The sequence below is a fragment of the Alligator sinensis genome, unplaced genomic scaffold, assembly GCF_000455745.1.
Source record: "Alligator sinensis unplaced genomic scaffold, ASM45574v1 scaffold116_1, whole genome shotgun sequence".
Taxonomy (NCBI): Eukaryota; Metazoa; Chordata; order Crocodylia; family Alligatoridae; genus Alligator; species Alligator sinensis.
Window position 1 is genome coordinate 134,382 of NW_005841908.1, and position 7,098 is coordinate 141,479.

Below are 7,098 nucleotides of genomic sequence, written 5' to 3' on the forward strand. Positions count from 1 at the left end.
CCCCAGCATCCTTTCCTGCCCATGGCAGGGGGTCGAACTTGATGATCTGCTCAGGTCCCTTCCGACCCTACTAACTATGAAACTATGAGTGGCGGGGCAGAGATCAGGTGGGCTTGGAGTGATGGGGCCAGCCAGGGCAGGGGTCGGGGGTCGGGGAGACCCCACCCAGTGTGGGTGGGGCCGGCAGAGGTCTCCCCCACAATCCCTTGCCCCCTCCTCAAGCCCTCCCCCCCAACACCTTACTCACCGGCACTGGAGCCCTGGTGCTGAAACACATGGCCTGGCCATCTGCGTGTTTTAGCACCAGGGTGAGGGTCAACCATAGAGACACTTTGGCAGCCAGAGCATCTCTATGAAGGACCCAGCCTCTGTTTGCCTCAGGGCAACCACTGCCTGCCCCATTTTTTTATACTTCATTTTTTTTAGACCCCTGGATATCCAGGGGTCAAATTTTCTCCCTGCGCTACAAGTTTGCAGCGCTAGGAACATTTTTTTGTTCCCGCATGTGTCTGTTGCCCCACCTCAAAGGGTTTGAGGCAGGCAAGAGGCAGATGTGTGCTCGTGTTGACGCGCCCATGTGGTAAACAGGCTGGAGGGGCAGTGAAGCCCTGATCATGGACAAGGCAAGACGGTCCCTGCCAGAGGGAGAGAAGGCCTGAATGGACACTGAGTTACCCCAGAAGGGGAGAGAGTTTTGTTGCTGTTGTCCCTTTTTGTTTTTGGGTGGTTCAAGCAGGCCCATGGGGTGAAGCCCAGTGTAAAGACTGTGTCCATCACCCTGAAGCAGACAATAGCTCTCAATTGGTATTCTTTCCTTTTTTTTTTGTAATGGATACCTAGAGGGCTGATAGTGACTGCGAGGGGAGGTGGAGGTTGCTGTGCAAGCACCTTAAAGCGCCCAGTGCATTGTCACACTTTGAAGGTGAGGGTCACATCCTGAGAGAGAGAAAGAGAGAAGGCGGATTTAATCCCTTTAAGTCTGGGAAACCTGGATGGCCAGAGACCTGCTGTGGGGTCTAATTCCCAGCTGTGCTGCTACTACCAGAGAGCCAAGGCTGGACTGAATGGTCCCAGTGCTGAAGGGAGCAACTAGAGCAAATCAGGTCCTGACCGAGAGGGTCAGGGCCTGGACAAGTGTGAAAGGTCCCAAAACCTGTGGATACAAGGTACAACAGATGGTCAAATCAGAAAAAAAATCCTTGTAAACTATCACCTGTGGATATCAGACTATTCATTTACTTGATGGGATCCGTAGTATTTGGAAAAGAAAGGAAATGCTGCTATCAATAAGCTCTGAATTGTGCAGGTAACATACACCACATGAAAAACAAGAAATCATCTGTTAAACAAGATCCAAATGTGTACTACAATACAAAAGAATAAATATTATTTTGAAATCCTGTAAATATATGTAACAGCTTTGAAGAGCAGCAGTAGCTTTATTGATCTACAGCTTGTAGTTATAAGTTTTACTGTTTGGTATTTTCTAATATTTACAATGTTTTCTGTGTATTCATTTTTTATGAAAAACTGTGATACTCTTTCCTTCAAGCTGATCAGGCAGCCATTATTAAATCATGACACTTGAGCTCTTACATACAATAGCCCTGAGCACAGGTGCCAACTTTGGTTTCTGCCAGAAAGTGCTTGCAGACTTAAAAATAAATAAATAAACACCCCCCCTCTTCCCAAATATTGGCACTTTACTTTAAACTTGAGCATTCCTGTGCCAAGCCCCCTGCATGCCCAAAAGAGGCAGAGCACTATTTCAACCTGGTTCTACAGTATCTCTAAAGATCAGGCACTTTAGTAGGGTGGGGCTTTTCAGTCCTTTTATCTAATAGCCGGTTTAATCAGCTTTAGCTAAAATTGCCAAAAAGGCCCGCTGAAGCAACCAATCTTTACAGATGCTGCAGAGCCAGGTTGAAGTAACACGCTGCTTCTTCCAGTGAACTGCTTTTTTTGGAGGGGGGTTAATGGCTCATGGGGATTGAGCACCCACTAATTTTTTGGTGGATGCTTGAGCCCTGGAGCACCCACAGAGTCGGCACCCATGCCCCTGAAGCTTACGTCTGTGTAATGATTTCTGAAAAGGCAGAAAAACTCTTTGCTGAAGTACACATGAGAGAAGCTGAGAAGAATGAAGAAGGGGAGTATGGTTACATGTAATATTGCCTTAGCACCCCTACTCCATTACAACAGCATATATGTTGACCCTGATAGGGAGTTTTGAGTGGAAAGAGGTTAAATAGCATGCATGAAATTGGGAGAAGGGTATGGCCTACTTTCCAAGGAAATCTCCAGAATAAACCATTCAGGCTCACTGAAAGCATCATAAGAGAGTGCAGTGATGTGTGAAGTGCCTATATATTTTAAAGGCAACAGTCATCTGTCCGAATCGCACAACAGTTAGCAACAGTTACCAATTCAAAGGCAATCCTAAATACTAGTTTAGAGCAGTTCACTTGTATGCAAGCTCCCTTTTTAAAATGAAGACTCAAATGTGAGCTCGAAAGTATCGCTTACATAAAGTACTGGAAACCTGAATAAACTCTTCAGGGTGCAATGCAGCACTCAAAATACAAACCTGCTCCAAGAAAGGGTTTAAGTTACCACACAGAAGAGAAACCCCATTTCTAACAATACACAACTCTCTTACTCAAATAAAAGGTGAGTTTGCAAACCTTTTAAAAAGACATATGAAGTAATCATTCATTGAAGATTCTCACTGCATGTCAACAAAAAGAATCTACAAGCCAAAACAAAAGGAAACCTAGAATAACATCAAACTAAATTTTGAGAAATATATAAAGGGACGAATTGTCAGTGAAATTACAATTCAACTACATCTAACTCAAGCACAAAACAAGAAAATATTTAAATGAAAAGTACTTGAAAGCCAGTAGGCCTTTAAACCCTAATATCGAAACTGAAAGGTGAAAATCTGAGGGCAGCAAGTGCTCCAGTCCTGAAATTGAAACTGAAAGGAGGCAACCCAGAGGCAACATTCATTCAAGTCCTGATGATCAGTCTGAAAGAATAAAGCCTGAGGGCAGAAAACATTCAGACTCTGACAGTAAGTATGAAACAAAGAGACCTTCAGGGCAAGAATGACTCAGGCCCTAACAATGAGTTGGAATGGACAGATCTTAAGGGCAACATGCATTAAGGCCCTGAAATTGAAAAGGTAAGGAGATAACAGAGGCCTGTACATATTTACAGACTCTGATAATGAGTCTGATTGGTAAGAGATGGAATGTAGCACACATTCAAACTGAATTTAAATGAGAATAATGTAGTGCAGAAAGAAATCTGGAATTAAAATGGGGTATAGGAAAAAAGAGACGAGCAACACAACTAGATTACTGCTAGACTAAGACCAAGGATTATGTACGAACCTCCGGTGTGTAAATCTAAACTATCATCTTACATCAATACTACTAAGTGATCTAGGAAAGTACAGAATGTGAATTATGTTTAATTGAAAGGAATTGTATTTTTACATTAGTACATACAAACTGTGCTATAAACCTTTACAGAAGCCTGCTTCCTGCATAGAATATAGATTGGGGATCTCACTTTACATTATCTTGGTGATTTATACTCTTAAATTGTTATAGATCAAAGCTGATACAATTGAATGCAATGTTTCCCTTTGAGAAAAATGGGGTTTTATTCAAATCTGAGTTTTCCTATGGGAAATGTCCTATTCAACTGGAGTTGTGAAAGTAGAAATGAAATATCTAGTTTCAAATCAGAACTGGTCCATAGTGCTTCAAAAGTACTGTTAATTCCAACATCCTTGTCTCTCGTTCTTCTCCAGGAACCCTGTTCCCCAGACAGATCCGATCCTGAAACACGCAGTCTCCCTGGCTAGGGACAGACATTACACATCAACTGGTTTAAGTAATCAGAAACTGCTTTAAACCTGTAACAAAACAGATGTTCAATGCGCATAAACCAGTTTGAAAATGGCTGAAACCAGTTTGAGATAAATTTGATTGGATGTAGTATCAGACTTAACTGATTTGGGCCAAACTGGTTTATGCAGGTGGGGCTCTGCCATTACACCAAGTACTGCAGGGGAACAGGGGCCCAGGCAGCCCAGCTGGGGATAGCACTAGCTACTCAATGGTGCAAAGGCAGTTCCCAGCCCTGGGGCTGCTCAATGGTCCCTGCACTGCAGAGAAGCTCCAGGCTCCACTATCACTGTGATTGCAGCTCCCAAGAGGAATTGCAGCTCTGGGGGAAGAAAGGATGGGTACAATATGGTATGGGTGCCATGGGCCTCCCCAGCTGGTGGATCAGACCTGCACATGCTCCTCCTGGGAACACTGGCTGCAGCCACCTCTGAGCTCTGTGTGGCTGGGAGCTGCCCCCAAAGCCAGGGAGGGACAGCTCCTCCCACCCCTGAGAACCAAGGCCTGACTCCCCATACCCTCTGCCAACCCAGCCCTGGCACCTGAGGGAGACTGGAGCTCCCCCTGACTGCTGCGGGGGGGGGGGGGGGGGGGAGGGGAAGGGGAGTGGACTGGAGTGGAGGGAACCCCTGACTGCTGCGGGGGGGGGGGCAGAGCAGAACAGGAGCAGTGCTGGACTAAGCTGTTCCTGTCAGGCTCCAACCCAAGCACATGTATAGACATGCACCTGGGAGCAGTGTAATGAGCCTGAATTTACTGTGCAGTAGATTTGGGCATATTAATTGCACATGTAGACATATGAATGCTTTTCTCCCATTTGCAGCATGAATGAAGTAGTAGACAGGCCTCCTGGCTTGGGAGGCCCCTAGTGGCACTCCCAAGCCATGGGCCTGTCAGGGACCCCTATCAGACAGGCCAAGTACCTCATCAGCCACACATGCAGTTCCAACTGCCATAACAGCCAAGCAGCAGCATGCACATCACGGCCCCTGTCAGATGCCAACAAATCTCCTAAATTCTGCTAAATAACTTGTCATCAACAATTTAAGACATGCACAATTCTGGAAAAAAAGTCTAGTTTATGACAAGGACATGAAAGCTGATTAGCTGGTGGACACACCACTTATCCATTTATACCCAGCTGGGGCCACAGGTTTCCAGGCCAATCAACAGTTTTGACTCAGTCTGCTGTCAAAAGGCTATTGATGCCTTGACTCTGGTTTTCCTTGGCTTTGACCCCTTGCTTGATCCAGGGCTTGAACTTTACCTTGTGGACTACCCTTTGGACTCGGTAACTTGGCTGTTGATTTTTCTGGACCCCTGGCTTGTCTTTGCCCTTTGGATTGCCCCTGACCATGGCACTTGGTTGCTGGTTTTCTGGATCCTGATCCTGACCTGCGTACTAGACTCTGCTCCTGGATTTCCCTCCAGGCCTGGTAACTTGACTCTTGAATTCTGACCTACCTCCTGGCCTTCCCTCAGTGTCCTAATCAGTAGGCCAGACTATCTATGCCCTGGTCCCCAAGAGGGTTATAATAGGATCCAGCTGCACATCTAAAATGACCTTGCAGAGGGCTAAGCATGCCAGAGAGCACTGGGAGGAGGAGAGGGTAACAGAGTGCTGTGGCACACCAGGGCACTTTTGAAAAAGAAATGTTCCCCTAATAGAATATTACCAATAGAAACAGCAGTTGTCATCGCTTATGCCCTTTTTGGGGGGCAGCTCTGCCTCAAGACTTCCCAAGACAAAGCTTTATTCCCAAAGGACCCCCTGAGGGTCTTGCCTCTGGTTTAGAGACCCTGTCCCTGACTTCCCTAGTGATCTCTCCCTCAGATAGCTCCTTTTTTGGTCAGCTACCAGGAAGGGATGTTTTCTTCTTCCAACAGGCAAGAAGTCAAGAGTGCCAACACCCCAAAAAGTACAAAAGACTTTTTCAAAACAAATTGTCTTTATTCTGCTACTTCTGTTCCCTTTGCCCTTGGATTCCACTCTGTCCCCCTTGGGGACTATTCCTTTCTCTCTAATCTGCCCTCCCTGGTACTACCCCTTTTCTCCAGCTCTCTGACGTCCCTACAACTTTTCTGCTCCACCCCCCAAGCTCTTTCTTTCCAAGCTTCACTCTCAGTGGCACAAACAGCCACCCTTACAACTGAACAGTTACAAGCTATAGTAATAACCCTCTCCCCACTCCCCCGGAATAACACTCACCCAATAAAATTAAACATAATGTTATGGGGAAATGACCAGGGAGCAGTCTCTGGGCCCTGCTGCTAGGCCCAGATGGCCATCATCCCCTGGGATGAAAAGGGCATCCTACTTATTGAACTGCTTACAGCAGCTATTTACAACAACCCATGCTTACAGTGAGCACCCCAAAATGTTCAGCACCAGAGCTGCAGGCTAGAACTAATCCCACTTAGCCTCTTTAATCACAGTGGTTTAGTCTAATATTCTGATGTAACTTAAAACACAAAATGGCAGCCGCCTCATAGCTGTCCCTTCACAAACCAGTGATCAAGATTTACATTTACAAGGAGTAAAAAATAGAAAATAAATAAGAAAAGTAGAATGACCATCTCTCTTCACCACAGCTGTTTTCTTTCACAGGCTACTTGATACACTGGAGGGTAGGGCTAGGATTCAGAGTGACCTAGGCAAATTAGAGGATGGGACCAAAAGAAATCTTGTGAAGTTCAATAAGAAGTACAAAGTCTTGCACTTAGCTCAGAACAATTCCATGTACTGGTACAGGCTGGGGACTGACTGGCTAAGCAGCAGCTCTGCAGAAAAGGACCTGGGGGTTATAGTGGACAATAAACTTAGTGTGAGCCATTGGTATGCCCTTGTTGCTAAGAAGCCTAACGGCATACTGGGCTGCAATTGTAGGAGTGTTGCCAGCAGATAAAGGGAAGTGATTATTCCCCTCTATTCAGCACCGGTGAGGCCACATCTGGAGTACTGTGTTCAGTTTTGGGCCCCCCACTACAGACAAAAATGGTGAGGGGGCTGGGAGACATGACTTATGAGGAAAGACTGAGGAAACTGGGCTTATTTAGTCTAGAGAAGAGAAGAGTGAGAAGGGATTTAATCCCCTCAACTACCTTCAACTACCTGAAGGGGGATTAGAAAAAGGAAGAAGCTAGACTGGAGTAGGTAACGTTTTTTGGCTGGCATGCC